The 18,393-nt window shown below is 43.8% G+C and overlaps 1 pseudogene across 1 annotated transcript; it reads right to left on the reverse strand.

The window, feature by feature from the left end:
- Positions 1–6,736: 6,736 nt before the first annotated feature.
- Positions 6,737–18,142, reverse strand: LOC147333278 (uncharacterized; annotated as a pseudogene). Its single transcript, XR_015128896.1, has 9 exons — positions 17,917–18,142; positions 17,400–17,528; positions 16,157–16,239; positions 15,574–15,733; positions 15,360–15,510; positions 15,130–15,261; positions 14,589–14,797; positions 10,680–14,491; positions 6,737–10,082 (listed from the first exon to the last, which is right to left on the reverse strand). The product of XR_015128896.1 is annotated as an uncharacterized LOC147333278 (transcript).
- Positions 18,143–18,393: the final 251 nt, after the last annotated feature.

Here is an 18,393-nt window from a genome sequence, read left to right on the forward strand (position 1 = left end):
CTTCAGAGGTGATGTTCATGTGCTGATTAATGGTTTTCTTTCATTTTTGATGTACTGCAGAATATTTTTATAAAATCCAAGCCAGGAAAATCACCTTCATGTTTTTCTGTTTTATCTTCAGCTGCTTTGACACAAAGGCCTCTGCTGTGATGCTCACACCTTTGATAAAGTCTTGCGAGTGTCAGCTTCCTTTTTATAGATACAAAAATATGTAAATGTACTGATCTGAATTATACTTCTGACTGTCAAAATTTCCCAGATTCAAATCGAATTGAATCGAATCAAATTGAATCAAATTGAATCGAATTGAATCGAATTAAATCGAATTAAATCGAATCGTGGATCGAATCGATTCGGGACCTTGTGAATCGGAATTGAATCGATTCTAGAAATCAGTGACGATACCCAGCCCTACTGATGATTTCACAAATGTTGCAAGGGGACCAAGAGCATTCATTATCTTAGGCACGTGTCTATCAGGCGCTCATACAAGGACTTTGGTCTTTCGTTCATTAATTTGGAGAAAGTCATCAGTCATCAACCTTTAATGGATTCTAAGCACTCATTCAGATTCTGCAGGTTAGAAACATCTTGGGGTTTAAATATATGACTGGATGTCATCTGCATAGCAGTGATAGCAAATGTCCTCAAAGGTGCTCAAAATATGCCAAAGAGGAATCAGATGTCTTAGAAAAAATAAGGGCCCCAATACAGAACCTTGTGGTACACCATAGGTAAGAGAAGTGGAAGATGAGTGTACTTAGAAAGTGCCACAGAAAAGCATCATTATATGAGGAGTTATACGGAGAACCACTGCAAGCCAGATCTAGATACACCGACCCAGTATTTCAGTCTTTAAAGCAGAATGTGGTGGTCAACCATACCAAAGGCCGATGTGAGGTCCAACAGTTTGTTGGTCAAGAACAAGAACATTGAACAACAAACTGCATTCAGTTTGGGCCAAATTTGACTTCAAACCAATGAAAGAGCGCACGTCAGTGCTCACAGGTCAGCTGATTGACGATGGAGGTGTCTGCATAAAATGTAAATATGCTTAAACATGATGCACCACACTTCATTCACATTTAACCTCATCCTAGTGAGACGTGACTGTTTTCATTATTTTGAGTCTGTTCCATTTGTTGTAAAAAAGCTGCACCAAAGTCCATCAGATGTGACCAGATGTGACAAACCGTCTGACCTGTTCAAACACTTCATTCCTTTATCCGTGTGGAACCGATGGAGGGCAAATATCTGCCGTACAAACAGTAACAGGACACTTTCAGCTAAAACTCCAACTAACTAGTTTCCTATTAGTCAAACAAAGAAGACTCCCAACTTTTAACCAAACTCCATTCAGTTTCTGTCAGAATTGAGTGTCTGCTGGAGTGAAGCTGAAGGCATAAAATCAGGTCACGCTGTGCTTGCAGTAACAGGAAACGTTAAAGCTGCAGCATGCGATGGCGATTTGTAGGTGAGAGATTTAAATCACTTAGTCAGCTTCTGTTGTCGCGTTAAAGTGAACGTTTGTCATCTTAATAACCTGCTAAGCTTCTGTTTTCTTTACTGATCCTACTCTGCTCATGTAAGATCTCAGTTTAACATTTGGCTTGATTCAGGTAGTCAGGTGTGTCGTTGACATGGCAACGAGCTTGTTAACAGAAGAACTAACCGACTGCCTGGGAGAGAAAAGTGAAGATCAAAAGAAACAAAAGACGCCGACAGGAGTCGGAGGAGATGGAGGCTGAGATTAGAGGCAGGCGCAGTGCGGTAAAAAGGCTCTGTTCCAACAGGCCTCTGGGAAATACCTGCCATAACTCCACCTGCAGGTCTGTACCTGCAGCAGCACACGCCCTCTCCCAGCACCAGGTGTTGTGTTACAGTGACCTGCACTCCATGAGAACTGTGCTGGATTCATTTGCCTTCATCTGTTTGTCTTCATCCTGACATCAGTTTTTATTCTGACAGAAAATATAAAAAATACAAAACAGACACACACAGACAGGAGCTGTATCTGTCATTTTCAGCTCAGAGGATCTCCCAGCATCATCCACCCTGCTGTCCCTGTTTGTGCCACAGAGAAACAAAGAGAAGGAAAGTTCTCCTCACACATTTCAGCAACCTGTGAGCTGCCCCAGGTTTTGTGAAGTTGAGCTTAAACCTCACTCGATGCTGTTTAACTTGTCAGGCATCCATCCTTCCAGGGTTATGAAAGATAATTTATCAAAACAAATATTTTACCTAAAGCATTTGTTTACCCTGAGCACTGAAATGTAGACATAACTCACTCACACAGGGGTAAACATGCATGCCATATGGGTAACAGTAAGTGGACACCACAGTCCAAATACTCACATTTGGTCACTGCGACTGGTTGCAATGGTTCTACTTTAAAATCTTTTATTTTAAAGGTGAAAATTTATAAAAATCTGTGTAATCCTGCTGCTCATGAGGGGATGTAAAGGTTTTTATTCATGGTTTTGTGTGTTGCTGTGACAGGATTAAGACGAGGCCTTGTGCTGCTGCCGTACCTGCAGGCTGCTGACAGGACCGACCAGTTTCCTTCAGTTTCCCCAGTTTACTGGGGAACTGTTCCCGTCACTACACACCCACCTGTCATCACTGCCGAGCTGCTGCGACACGTACATTCGACGCCCATCAAACCTCCACAGCTGCAATTAAGTTGTGCTCAGAGGAGGGAGGGGTTGAAATCTCTGATGGAGATCTGTCAAACAAACCTGCAGCTCTGGCAGCAAAAACATTCCACATGCTTCTGTTGGCAAACGTCTCAATGTACTCTGTGTGTTAACAAGAAAAACGCAGATAAGAAAGTGGTGCAAAAGCAGGGTAGTGACAGAATCGATGCGCATTATTGATATTTGAAGCATGTGTACCTGCACATGCATGTTTATTAACACACGGGTACTGTGGAATATATTTTTAAAGCGCTCGTGCTCTCGTCCACTCCCCGCAAAAAAATTAGCAGCTGTGCGGCGTCTGTGGCGTCGGTGCTCTCATCACATGCGATGGAGTAAAAATCAAAAGCACAGCTTTATCAGACAGTTGCAGTTTAATGTTGGCTGACGAGTCTTCAATGCGGCGCACGACTGGATTTCTGGACACGCTGACGTTGTTGAAGTCCTGCACTTTTTCGGACACATTATTTCGGTGACTTTAACGAGGCCGTGTTTGATGAGGTCTCCATCTGAAAAAGGCTCGCCATGTCTCGCGATGAGTTGGGCGACCTCATAGCTGGCTATCGGAGCCTTTTCCTGCAGGAGAGCTACCCTTTGCTTTAATTTCTGCTCTCGCTCAGCACCAGTGTAGGATGCATAGGCCTGATGTTTGGTTTCATAATGACGTTGTACATTATACTCTTTCATAACTGCCACAGTTTCGGTGCAGATCAAACAGACACACTTCCCCTTTAATCTCTGAAGAAATATTCATTCTCCCACCGTGTCTGAAATTTTCTGCACTCACTTTCTACCTTTGGCGTCTTTGGTTCTGCCATGTTTAGTAACTTGGGGTAAATTTCTTCTGTGATTGTCCTTTTTGGTGAAGCAACTGCCTTGATCAACAGCAGCTCCCCCTGGTGTTAAAACTAAGAAGTGCAATACACTCAAGCAAAAGTTGAAGTGCGGCCTTATTCTATTCTATTTATAAAATTACTTGCGGGCCAATTAAAAATGGATTTGGATAAGCACAAAGAATACAAGGAATTCAATGACCTTGATAAGTGGTTCTGGGGCAGCTAGAGAGTTGAAGGGTTAGGAATAAAATGATTAAGTAAATCTGTTTTTGTGAGGGGTTTTTTTTGACCAAGTCTTCCAAGTCCTCCCATGCCACACCTCTGCTGATCCAGCTGCACTGGCTCCACATATAATTCAAAGTGCAGTTTAAGATTATGATTTTGACATTTAGGGCTCTGCATGGACAAGCGCCAACATACATCAGTGATCTTTTACATCCTTCCATCCCCAGCAGGTCCCTGAGGTCATGTGATCAGGGCTTGTTTGCTGTCCATAACACGAGGCTGAAAACAAAAGGTGGCAGAGCTTTTGTAACTGTGGCCCCCAGACTGGAAGTCTCTTCCATTGATCTTGAGATCTGTGGACTCAGTGGTCTCTTTTAAAAAACAGCTAAAAACTCATCTTTTGAACTTGCTTTTGGTTGATTTTTGTTTTTATGTTTTAACTCCTGTGAAGCACTTTGTGATTTTATCTTGAAATTTGCTATATAAATAAAACTTTACTTACTTTTTAATTTTATTTTATATACATTTTGCAATTGTGTTCGTTAAGAGTTGGCACTCCGTGTGATAAGGGTCAAAAGTATCAGTTCAGCGCTATGATTGAATTGAATATTAAGACTGACATGTTGACCTGCAGAGGGATTTGCAAACATGCTTACATATCATAACTAGTTAAAGTCAGGGTGATATTTTTGTGGGTCTGCAGAATTTCCTGGGCTTAGATAATAAGTAGGAAAAACCTAAAATATCTTTTACACATGTTGTGGAGTGGCCCAGGATAGAAGGATGGTGGAGATGTGCCATTTAAATAATCTAAAGGGTAATAGGAATCTAAATTGAACAGGACCCCAAACTGTGGACTCTGGGGGACACAGGCTGTCTTAACATGAACTACTAAAAGAAGTCTTTTATTATACTTGAGAGCACAGCAGTGAAAACATGTATTCTGATTTATTGGAAATCTGAAAATTCACCAACAGTGAGACACTGGATTAATGCGCTTGTGTCCTGATATGACATAATGTAAAAAGGAAATATGCAGCCTTTGAAAAAGGTCTCAGTCTCCCTCATAGGAATTCGCCCCTCTCTGGACTTGACAGACTATAGTCGTACCCCAAAGTTTTGAGAATGACACAAATATTTTTTTTTCTGCTTCAGTGTTTCTAGATCTTTTTGTCAGTTGTTTCTGTGATATATTGAAGTATACTGTATTTTCCACATTATAAGGCGCACTTATACACATGTGGGACTAATAAAGGTTATCTTATCTTAAAACCCTTCAATTTTCTCAAAAATCTACAGTGCAACTTATGTATAAATTCTGGTTGTGCTTACTGACCTCGAACCGAATCTGTCAAAAAATGTTTTAGTTCAACTTTGCTAAGTTACAAAGCCGCACCGCTTGATGGATTGTTGGAGCGTTATGACTACCGTAGTCTGGAGCCTCTGGGTCCTAATCTGGGTCCTAAACTCCGTCCGCTTCAGGTCCCAAAGTCAAACGAACACTGCAGCATCACTGAGAGTTAAAAACTGTCTAAATTCTTTCAGCTTTAATAAAATGATCAGTGTTGCTGCTTTACCAGGTGTTAGAAATTAAGTTTAACATCCAGGCATCCATGAAAACAGAATTTGTTACATTTAACGGAGTTAGAAGTTAGCAGGAAGTTAGCTCGCTAGCTTCCACCTAAACATGATATAGCATGTTCTGACTGAGAGGTTTCTGAAAAATTCAAACGTACAGCTCTGCTATCACTTCCAACATAAATAAAGACTTTAAACTAAACAGCAGTGACGTTTGCAGGGTTACTGAAGTTGGGCTAGCTGGTATATAATGATGTGCTGCATGATCTCTAGCGACACAGCTAAGTTAGCATAACATAAACTGAAGCTGGAGGATGAACGCTAACTTTTTTCCACTGGATAAAAGTTAACGTGAAGGTTCCTGATGGTTAGGGACAAATGCAATCGCATGGCAGGATGCTGTGGACTGGGATTGCTGCCCAATCCCAGTCCTCAAGAGCTACTATCCTGCAGCTTTTAGATGCATCCCTACTCCAACACAGATGAATCAAATGGTTTGATTACCTCTTCAGCATGCCATCATGTTTGGCAAAGGCCTGATAACAAGCCATTCATTTGATTTGGGTGTGTGGGAACAAGGATGCATCTAAAAGCTGCAGGACGGTAGCTCTCGAGGACCGGGATTGGGCGGACCAAACTTTAGTCAGGAGAACAACTGAGATAATCCATCCACAATACCAGGTTAGTCATTAATATACTGCAACAACATGGGAACAGAGCCGCTGTGATAGATCCATCTGCTGCCCTCAGGGAGAAGGTACAGGTCTATACAGGCCAGAACATCCAGACTGGCCAACAGCCTGTATCCACAGGCTGTGAGGCTCCTGAACTCTCTGCCCCCCTCTCACGGACAATAACCATATCCAACTTCTTAATAGCAATGAACTGGTCTGCATTGGTGCATCATATCTTTATTCTCTTCCCCCCCCCCTCTTTCTTAAATAGATAACTATCATATCTGATATCATATCTCACAGTACAATAATATTGAATGGGTTGCATTGTTGTATTTTGTCATGTTTCTCAGGTCTTTGTCTGAATTTCTACGAACATTATTGCTAAGGATTGTCTTATTGCATTGGAGTCACACTGGGTTAAATATGTACACTGGGGTTTTAAGGGGTATTTATTATTTTCTTCTTTTTTTTGGGTTGTATGGAAGCCCCAAACGCAATTTCATTGTTCTTGACAATGACAATAAATAAATAAATACTAAATACTAATACTAATACTAATACAGCATTAATGAATCAATGTTACAGAAGTGGAGGAAGCAAGAAGAATGAGTAAAGTTTGACTTATCTGACTGTTTTGTTTCGCTTAATGCGCCTTATAATCCGGTGCGCCTTATCGTCCAAAAAATATGGTAATTACAAGCGCTTCATAAGTTTCAAAGGATTTTATTGACAATTACATCACAGTCAGTATTAGTAGTGTTGGCCCTTCATTTTCAAGGCCCCTGCAATTGGCCCTGGCATGCTGTCAATCAACTTCTGGGCCAAATTGACTGATGGTAACCCATTCTTTCATAATCGATGCTTGGAGTTTGTCAGAATTAGTGGGGGGGTTTGTCCACCTGCCTTTTGAGGGTTGACCACAAGTTCTTATTTGGATTAAGGCCTGGGGAGTTTCCTGGTCATAGACCCAAAATTTCAATATTTTCTTCCCTGAGTCACTTCATTATTATGTTGGCCTTATGGCACGGTGCTCCATCATCCTGGAAAAGGCGTTGTTCTTTACCAAACTGTTCTTGGATCATTGGAAGAAGTTGGATGAATTTTTGGTACCATTTTTCATTCACATCTGTGATTTTTGCCAAAATTGTGAGTGAGCCCATTCCCTTGGATGAGAAGCAGCCCCACAGATGAATGGTCTCAGGACTCTTTACTGTTGGCATGAGACAGGACTGATGGTAGCGCTCGCCTTTTTTTCTCCGGACAATGCTTTTTCCAGATGCTTCAAACAACTGGAAAGGGCTTCATCAGAGAAGATGACTTTACCTTTAAAATCAGTCTGTTTGGGGGGGGGGGGGGTTTAGAGAGAAGTGGCCTCATTGCTGACTTTCTTGACACCAGGCCATCTTCCAAAAGTCTTTGCTGCCATTCCTGTGCAAACCGCAGGAGTGGCGATCCCACAGCTGAATCATCTTTCATCTTCTTCATCAACATTCTCACCTGAGTTAATGAGAAGATTATTGAAATGATGCCAGCAGCTCCTTTTGCAATTCATCTGATCACTCTTCATAACGTTCTCGAGTATATGCAATATGCTATTCTAAAAACTGAAGCAGCAAACTTTGTGAAAACCAATATTTGTGTCTTTCTCAAAACCTTTGGCCACAACTCTATCCTCAACTCTAATCCTTTTCAAGTTGCTGTAGTAAACTGATAACTTTCTTTCTGTTCTTGCTTGTGGGGTCTTGTCTTCAGGCTTCATAGGTATTGTTGTCTCTGAGGAGTGTAGTAAATTTGTGTGATAATCCGTTGTGTTTAGACGGCTGGTAATAGGGTGATGTTTTGATCTTTGCTCAGGGATGTGACAGCCTGTGGTTTTGGGGTGTATTGATACCTATCAGACAGCTAGCAGATCCACCTGTCAGTCTCAGTCATCCCCCAATGATGCAAACTGTGAGCTTGAATATAATTTAAGCAGGAGACCTATAATTCAGTCCCGTCTTGTTTGTAGAACTTCAGCTTTGGGAAAGTATAAAAATAATTATAGTCACAGGTGTGCAGTGAGCTCCATATTTACCTGTGTCAGCAGGTCATCTTCACCGCGTCCAGCTGAAATTTGCTTTAATGAGCAGCTGAACATGAACCTAACAATGTATGAATATACTGAATATGTTTTGTTGATGATCAAAACTGGAGCTGATAAAATGATGCCTGATTTTTACAAACATACTTATCATTTCAATATGATTCACGGAGAAAGACTCCTGATGCACCACTGAGTAAGAAGATGAGGAGAGAGTATGGAGGAAGGTCACATTGTCTCTGCTGCCCTCTGGTGGTTAGACTGAATGTGCAGCAGTCATAGGTGGAGGCCGTGTATTCATTGACCTCAGATTTCAGAGGTTTTCCCTGCGTTCAGGCTGCTGATGAAGGAAAGCCCACTGTGCTCTTCCTGCATGTTTCACTAAGAACTACAGAACTAAACTACTTTACAAAGCCAGCAGTGAGTCTGTTTGAGTCTGTTTCACAACCTGAGTTAAAACGTTCTCATCAGACACTTTGGGTGCTTCATGACTTTATCGCTTTCATGTTCTTAAAGAGGAAACGGGGCACAGATTAATATTCAGCTTTATTTTCCAGGTCAAAGTGTACAAACTAGATTTCTCTGGTTAACACAGAAGGATGCTGATAAAGATGGAAAGAACCTGAACAAGCTGTTATTGGACTCGACATTTAAAAACAATCCCCAGCGAGGATAAGACTGTAACGTTAATCTGCTCCTGGTGCTTACTGTCGTATGTTGCTCAACATGAACTTTTAGGAGAAGCTGATGAAGCACCTTTGCCTCCTGATGTCACTGCAACACCTGAAGAATCTGCTTTGTTTCACCGCATAAAGAAGACAAACGTTAAAAGGTGGTTTTCTTGTACGATGTCATACAAATCTAAGTTATTATTAACTAAGGAAATGACACCAGCTGATGAGACTCTTAACCATTTAAAGCCCAAACCTGTGGTTTGTCCTCTAAATGTGAAACATATGTCTTCTTTTTAACATGTATTTGTTAACAGTGTTGGGAAGGTTACTGTTAAAATGTATCCCACTACAGATTACAGATTACATGCCCCAAAATGTATTTTGTAACGTATTCTGAATACTTTGGATTACTTAATATATTATCATGCTTTTTACAACTACATGAATGTCCTATTGCTGTGTGATTTATTACTATTACTGAAGGTTACTCTCCACACCAACACCAGGCTGCAAGTACAGGTGACCTGGGCCATGAGACTGAGACATCAGAGCCTCTTAATGTGTGTTTGTTTGGGTTTCCACCGGCGTGGAATTACCAAAAATAGAGCATAGCCGAACATATGAAACAGGAAAAGACCGCCGTGTAATCCACTTATTTCAACAAAGTAACTGTATTCTGATTACCACCTTTTTCAACTGTAACTGTAACTGAATACAGTTACTCATGTTTTGTATTTTAAATACGTGACTGCGGTACATGTACTCCATGTACTGTTGCGTAACAGCGTCATGTTCTACACGTCGTTCTTCCAGCATCATCATATTTTAACTCTCTGAGATTTGGAAACAAAACACTGATTTCGTCTTTGGACTGTGACACTTTCAGTGTGAATGAAACAGCTTCAGAGCTTAAAAGTGTTTGTCAGCCAAAAGGTTTGGCGAGGATGTCTGCTGCCTATGTACCTGTCAGGCTGAAAATATTCAACACATAGAGATAAAAACTGCTGTGTGGTCATGGCTCCATTAAATTCAGTATCTATGGGCACTGGTTCAGCTCAGTGGGATGATCAGACAGCCATATGCTGCACGGTTGAGTGCAGCCGGCCCGGGTTTGAATCCGACCTGCGGACCTTTGCTGCATGTCCTTCCTGTCAGTCTTTAATGTCCTTATGAGAAAAAAATCACTATTTAATGTAGAAAAAGAATCAGAAAATATCACCCTACTCAGACTTGCATGATGTCATCAACGCCCTCAGGGTCAGAGGTCATGACCGTGACACCTGTGGTCAGCGAGCGCTGGATGAGAGGCAAGGGAGCTGCAAGGCAAGAGAGGCCATTCTTACTGTTGTTAAGCAGAGTGACGCTTCATCACAGCGCGGACGTTTGAAAACATCTGAACGTATAAATAAACAGTCTGTATGTAAACAAAACAAAGGAACAAACAGCTTTGTCTCTTCATACGACACAGGTTAGATGCTCCGTGTTTTCTCCCTGCTGTACCTATCAAATGTTCTTTAGTTTCACAGAAATTAATGCAGACGTCAGAAGCGTCGATCCAGGCATTTAGACTCAAAAGCACAGATTTCCATGAGCTCAGGCTTTGTGTGTTTTAAGCCACATTTACTCCGAGTTCGAGCACCTGGATTTCTTTTTTCAGCATGTTTGAAAACAGCCTCAGTAATCCGAGAAAGTTAACGTGTGCATGCGTCAGTTCAATTCAGCTTTATTTATAAGCCACCGAATCACAACAGCAGTCACCTGACGCTGCTTAATACTGAAAAGTAAAGACCCCACAACGATGTTCTTATTTCAGATCAGGTCATTGCTCGTGTCGCCTGCATTACTTTCTCTTCATGCTGGACATGAACTCCTCAGATGTGTTTGTATTGTTGTCTTTGCGACTTTGATCTCACCTGCAGCCTTTTGTTGTTGTTCTTGTTGTTGTTGTCATGGTTGCTGTTGTTGTTCTTGTTGTTGTCGTGGTTGTCGGGCTCTCTGAGCTTGTCGTTGTCTCTCCTGACTTCTCTCCCTCCCTGCAGCTGAGATCGTTAGTGCCGCCATCTTGCAGACGCTGATCTTCTCCTTGCTGCTTCCGGCTTGGCTTCCCGTGCTCCTGATTGGCCGATCGCTGCTGCTGATGACCCTGCCCCCGGTGTTATTGGTCCTCCCTGAACTGCTGATCCTCCCTCCAGCATGACTGCTGAGTCTATTACTGCTACCAGCGACTTTGGATCCGCTTCCTGCGCCGGTTATCCGGTTCCCAGCAGCCTTTGAACTGCTTAGCCACCCCCCACTGCCCCTGATCCTCCTCCCGGGGCTCGGAGCTCTTTGCCTGTTGGTTGTCCTCTCTCCCCCGCCCCACCCTGCACTCCCCACGCTGTGCCCACTCGCTGAGCTGTAAACAGGTTTCCATCCGCCGCTGCCCGTGCCGGTGAATCTCCCCACGCTGCTGCTGCGCCTCACGACACTGGCCGAGCTCAGCCTGCCACCACTTCCAGCACTGTTGAGTCTACGCCCACTGCTGACGTAGCTGCTGGGAGGACTGACCATCTGGCTGCTGCTGACCCTGTCAGCACTATCAGCTCTGCTCACACGACCAGGACTCCCACAATACACTGTCCACGCCCCACTGCTGAACCTCCCTGCTCCTGGTGTTCCTGGTGGGCTTGTTGCTATGTGTGTGGCTGCTGAGGGACAGTCTTTGCTATCGCTGCTCGTGCATCCAGCATGCCAACCGTAAACCTTCAACTCCCCACAGCTAAATATCCCAGCTCCTGGTGGGGTTGTGGCTGAGTTTGTGGCAGGTGAAAGGCGTTCTTTGCTCTCAGCACTCAGCGAGCTATCGCTGCCAGCCCAGCTGTTCTTACGTCCAAGACTGCCTTCGTAAAATATCCACTCTGCACTCCCTCTCCTCCCAAATCTCCCTGCTTCTGGTGGACTTGTCACAAGATTTCCATTCATGGATGAGTTTTCTCCACCCCTTTCATTGGGTAAGCTAGTCCCAGCGTCTAAGCTGTTCTGGCGTATAAGACTGTCACCATAAACCATCCACCCCCTACTTCCAAATCTCCCGTCTTCTGGAAGATGTTCCTTGCTCCCTGAGTTAGGTAAGCTGACACTCATATGTCCCAAGCAGCCACCATAAGCCATCAAGTCTCCACTGAATCTTCCCTTTACCGCTGCTGTACCCACTTGTGCATCTCCACTGTTGCTAAAACCTCCTGGCTTGCTAAAGGCCATTCCTCTGTTGGAAGGGGTATTTCCAAAGCTTGCTTCTTCGGCATTACCTGTTTGGTTCTTCGCTTGCCAGTCACTGTTTCTCTGCCCCCTCATACCTCTATTCATAGTCACACCTCCTATCTTATCTTCATCTGCAGGACCACTTACATCTTTGCCTCTGGACCTTCTTGCATCTCTTCTGCGATAAAGGCCTCCAAAACCAAGCTGTTCCTCTCTGTCTGCTATGATACTTCGTCCATCTCCAAACACCGAGCCTCCATGACTGCTGCTCACCTGAAGGCTGCTTCTCTGACTGGTTGGTCTAGAACTTATCTTTGTGCCATTCAGCTTAATTCCCCTTCCTTCATAACCTTTAAATGGCCTAAAAAGCACACCCCGGTTTCCCTCTGACGTTATGACTTTCGTATCTCTGTCTTCTGGCAATGACCCATCTCCACTAAACGATACCGACTGTCCGTCCTCTTTTGTTGACAGAATGAATTTCTCTCCTGGGTGAACATGTGCATTTGCCTCAATTAGATTCAGACTTCCTGCCTCTTCTTTTACATCACTATCTGGACTGAGACATACGTCTGAGTCATTTGGGCTGAGGTAATTTTCTGGGTCATTTGGACTCGGAAGTAGATCAGGACTTGCAATGTGGTCTTCCACATCTACTGGGCAAAACACCTGATCTGTAAGGTTTAGCATGACCTCGGTCTCATCTGGACTCACACATATTTTTGGGCTCAAGCAGCTAGGTGAATTTGTTTCACCAACTGCCAAATGGACTTCTTTTGGACTTTGTAGCTCTTCGTAAGAGGAACAGCTCAAACCGACACCAGAATCTGTTAAACTTGTAGATATATTTGACGCCTCTTCACCTGAAAGATCACCTGTCTCCTTCTTAGACTCGACTGGATCCAGCTTCAACTCGCTGGCATTGTTGACTGTTTTCATTTCATCCACTTCTGCCTTTAAACTATCTGTATGTTGGATATAACACTTTTGGTTTTCCTTGCTTTCTGGAGAAGAAATGCCGACACTGGTCCATGAATCTGCATCCTTCACAAGTTTGTTGTTGGACATATTTGTTAAACTTTTATCTAAACTCAGGACAATCAAAGTATCTTCTGCTTCTTCCTTTCTGTCTACAAGCCCATCATCCACCTCAGTCATATCCTCAGTTGGGTTTAAACATATGTGTGGATCGTTTGGTGTGAGATCCGGTTCTGGCTCAGTGGAACTCTTCACTGAACACTTTTCTGGATTCAAGCATGCATCTGGCTTTGTTGGACTCATTGATTCCTCTTCTCTTGGACTCTGATGCTCTTCAGGGCTGGAGGAACTTAAAGCCACACCAGAATCAGTTAGGCTTATAGACATTTCTGAGTTTGTAGCACTGAAATATATCTCCTGACTTTGCAGATTTATCAGCTCATTTTCTGATTTAAGACGGTTCATCTTCACTTCCTTGCAGTCGTGGAGTTCTTCTACTTTGTCTACTTCTTCCTTTACGTTCTCAACACTTGTAGTTTTACTGTGAAGCTTGTTATTAATTTCTGAGATACTAGACAAAAAATGTTCATTGTCATGCACTGCAGGTTTGTCTTCTGTGAGTTTCTTCAGTTCAGTTTTGGACAATCCCAAACTCTGATCAAGGATTAGAACATCTTCTGTGTCTACTGTTTCAGACCTTCCATTTGTTCCTTTATCGGTTTCTTTCATAAGGGCTACCTGAACCTTACTTGATCTAAACACTGGAGGAGATCCTGGCTTGTGCACTGTACTGACATTTTCATCCATGTCCCTGACAGCTTCTGGTGGAGTCTCAGCCTCCCTGATGATGATCTTTGTTGGATCTTTTTCCTTTGCTTGGAAGGAGGCTTCAATTGGATCCATCTGAGTAAAGATGAAAGCTTCTCTCACTTTTACCTCAACAGCAACTGGTTTGCAGAGATGAAACGAGGTCTCATACATTACAAAATGTGTTTTTTGAATTACGTCTGGTCCTGCAGAAGGAGTGTTTTTGTTAGTTTCCATGTCTGTCCCTGTGTCAGTAGAGAGTGAACCAGCTTGTTTGGAAGTAAAGGTCTTGACCAAAGCTCGCACGTCTCGGCTAGTTTGAGCCCCAACATCACGATCTTTAGTAAGAACTTCCACAGGGCTCCTCTGTCTGCTGCCTGTCTCTGTAGATATGATGGACTTGCACACTTTTTTATAAAGCACTACTGTTCTCTGGTTTTCAGAGTTTTGGATGGTCTCCATCAGAGGCTTGGTCAGTGTTCTAGGTGAGTTATTTGGATGTTTGTTATGGACAAAATCTGACTGGGCTGCAGTCGCTGTTTTCGGTGAAACTATTGGTGTTTCTTCAAGAGTGTGAACGCGGCCGCCATGAACACTGACGGTTCTGTTCACCGTCTTGTTGCTCCTGAATGTGGGTTTTCTGGTCTCAAGACAGGAAGATCTGACATCTGGCTTGGAGTTAAAGTCGACATGTGAAACTCTAAAAAGATAAAACAAGACAAAGGCAAGAGCAAAAAACTAAATTTTAATAACTGAAAGGGGACGTATTTATCTATTCCTCTATCATCATCTCATACCCCTGACGGTCCGCGCTGTCCAGCAGCTGCTTGTAGTCCTGTACCTCGGCCCCCAGTTGGTTCTTGACGTCCAGCAGTGACTGCTGGTCTGCAGCCTGGAGCACCGAGTCCAGGTCTCTGCACAAACCATCTGCTGACTCCTGTAGGACCACCAGCTGCTGGAGTAATGACTCCTTCTGCTCCCGACCAGAGGACTCCAACACCAAGACCTGGACAGACAGGAAGACTCATTCTAATCCTGTTTTTTATCTTGACTCTGATGGTTTTGGTTTTGTCTTTTAGTCCTGACTTTGAGAAAACTCTGGAGTTGTTTCTAGTCTGACCAGCTTTTGGCTTCAGCTGTTGATTGGCTCTTTGGGGGGAGGAGTTCATAAAACACGTGTTATTGTGAAGATTATCTTGCTAAACTAAAGCATCAACCCAATCTAGAAGACTGGAAAAAACTAAATGACATGTGGCTGAAGGAACCAGAGGAACTCATAGGTGGGCCTGCAGGTTCCTGGTCGGAACATCGGAGTGCTGGTGTGTGGTTTGATCTTACCGCAGCCTGAAGTCGCGTCAGTTCTGCTGTCAGACAGCACACTTCTCTCCTCATTGCTTCTAGCTCGGCTCTGTCAGCGTCTGACCCCAATGAAGGGTCAAAGGTCACCTGTGAAATGCTCTGCATGGACAGCTGAACACAAAACACCTGTTAAAATGCTTTTGCATTATTATCCTTATTAATGTTTCCTTTATGTTAAAATACAGGTGTGCAGGTGTGCATGTGCCTACCTGAGTCTTGCACCTGGGTTTGCTCTTGTTCTTGTCCAGGTGTCCAACACTCGTCTGTCTCAGGTGGTCCACCTGTTGGATCAGGTCTGAAGACTCAGTGATGTGCATCTCAGCACATCACTGATATCTGGGCCAGGAGAACCTGCATATCCTACACAGGTAGGCAGGAAAAGGGGTGTAGGTTTTTTTAAGCATCCAGGTGAGATTGTTTTACCTGCTGGTGTTGAGTCTGCAGATCCGCTTTCTCTTGCTTTTGCTCATTCAGAGGATTCTGAAGCTCAGGCAGACTGTGAACTTTCAGGACCTCCCCCAGCAGCCCGAGGTCACTAAGCTCCGCCTCCAGCTGAGTACGCTGCTCACGCACCTTTTGGCACCTGCACACACAGCAAAGGATCATGGGACACGTCTTCAATTACCTGTTTAGTTGTTCAGCTATATTTGGCCACAGCCATGTTGTTGCGTGTAGGTGTGATCATCCTTGGACGACAGGGTGGAGCGTTAAGTTATCAGAACTACAGATTAAGCTAGCAGACAGCTAGCAGCTACAGCACGGTGATGAAGCGAAGCTTTGACTGGTTTGAATGATGGAGGAGTCGCGTGATTTTCTAGTTGTCACGTTAAATTACAGAAGTGTGACAGTTACATAAACGTGTTGGGATGAAAACCTGCATTTTAAACTGAGCTCATTCTGCAGACTCTGTGATGGTTTTTATCCCGTACAGGCCTCTGCACTCATACACTGACGTGCATTAGAGACCCATGAGGCAGGTATGACTACATCGCTGGTGTGGCTCTACCTTTCTTTGAGGTTGAAGACGGTGAGTTCTGCTTCGAGTAACTGAAGCTTTGCCTGAGCCTGGGCCGAGAGACATTCACTGATCTGTGAGAGACAGAGAGAAGCTTTATTCTGTGGTGGGAGGTGGTGCAAACGTCTGGGCGGAGAATCACAAATAAATGGTTGATTTCCTTAATGACTTCTCTGGTTTTTACAGGACATGCCAAAGTTCAGGTTTTTAGTCTGTCACATTTTGGACTCGTCCAAACCCGTCTGACCATTAAACACAGGTACAGCATCCTGACACCACCTGAGAAACTCGTTTAACCTTTGATTGTAAGGTTAAAACTGATTAACTGGGGCACGATCTGATATCGTCGTGTTGGTGTTGTTCCCAGATCATCATACTAAATGTTGATGCAGGATCAACATTGCAAGTGACCAATCAGAATGTTGTGACATCATACTTATGCGACTTCGGGAAAAACCGCCGTAAAACCAAAAACTGTACTTAAGCTGCGAGAAACCGCCTCTGTCCGCCGATCAACGGACCCTGACCCTTTAATAAACGCTGAGCAGAACTGATATTGTCCTTGCAACATTGGAATTTCATAAATGCATGAGTGGCTTGGCGCGCAAAAGAATAACGTCACAACAATGTGATTGGTCACTTGCGATGTTGAACCTGGAACAACATTTTCATGATGATCTGGGAACAACACCAACACGACGATATCAGATCATCCTTTACTGGGAGCCCTCTGGCACTGACTCACTTCTGGAGCCTCTAGTGGACGTTAGAGGAACTGCAGGCTTTGCCAGTGTTTGGCTTCATTTTCCAGCCTGCAGGTTGATGCCTGGATCAGATTGTTTGGCTTTGACTTGGAACAGAACTGGTAAATGTTTTAATCTCTGGGCTCGACTGAGGACTTCATCATTAAATTATCTCAGAACTGCAGAGACTCTAAAGCTGCGACAAGCTGCAACAAGAATAAATTTGACATCAGGTTTGTTTCCAGCTTCGCTGTCTGCACATGTTCTTTCCTTTACTTTATGACTCCTCTGACATATCGCATCTGTTAACAGCAGAACACCTCAGAGTCCTTCAGATTTATCTCTGGTTTTAATCACAGGAAATCCAAGTTGATAAGAAAGGAAGGACAGAGCATGTAAGAAAGAAAAAGTGAAGGACTGAAAGGAATGGACAACAAAGATGCTGAACTGTGACAACGCAAGACCATGCCCATCCTTTATTTACAGTCTACCTGGCCCTGCAGCAGGGAGGCGGTCCTCAGGTGTCCGTCCAGCCACCTCAACTCTCGGGGACACTTTCTGTCCAGCTCCTCCTCAATCTGATGCTCCAGCCTCTGATTGGCTGCCTCGAGATGCTTGACCTGCACAAACAAACAAACAAACAAACATTCTCTGTCATTCTGTTGTACGAGTGAATCACCGTGTTCTCTGCGTACATTCACACAGCTCTGGGAAACATTATCTTTCAGATCTTAGTTTTAAACGTGACATCATGAAACACAATCTTTGGTTCATGATTATTCCATTTAATTTCGATTTATTGTGGTCTTAAAATTTCAAATCAATAATTAATCAGCCGTGAGAGGACCATTTGTCCTCCTGCCACAGAACTTTATAGATCAATCTTTAAGCAGTGCAAACGTCTATAAAGAAATCGGATGTTTTTTTGTCCTCCAAGTCTTTCAGATCCTTTTAACTGTTGCTCATTAATCTCAGTTGGAACAATGAAGCATGCTGCCTCCATCCTACCTGCTGCAGGTATGAAGCCAGCCTCCTGTTCAGCTGCTGCAGGGCGGCTCTCTCTCTGGATAAACAGGAGCTCCCGCCGCTGCCCGGAGCTGCCGTGCTGGGACACACCGACCCGCCGGCTCTGCTGCCACGGAGAACCAGCCAAGAAATCATCTCAATTCAGTTTCATCAGCTTCTTCAAAGCTTCCTTTAACAAACTCTGTCGTGTTCTGGAGTTCTGGGTGTCTGAGGCAGGCGGTCTGTCTCAAGTGTGTCAGGAGCAGATGGAGCTCAGGTTTAATCTGCTCTGAATATTGATATTCAGAAACAGGTCTGAGCAGGATGGCAGCCCTGCCCAGCACGCTGCATCCAGCAGCCGTCGGGTTTACACTTGTTCTGCAGATGGTGTGGCTCACACACTCCTGTAACCTGAGAGCCAAACCTTCATTTACAACCTGGAAAATCAAATCCATCAAAACTCAACAAGATCCTGCAACA

This window comes from Aulonocara sp. 'chitande type north' Nkhata Bay, linkage group LG4, assembly GCF_057382095.1.
Source record: "Aulonocara sp. 'chitande type north' Nkhata Bay isolate Kocher_YH1m ecotype deep benthic linkage group LG4, A_spYH_male_GT1.1, whole genome shotgun sequence".
NCBI lineage: Eukaryota > Metazoa > Chordata > Actinopteri > Cichliformes > Cichlidae > Aulonocara > Aulonocara sp. 'chitande type north' Nkhata Bay.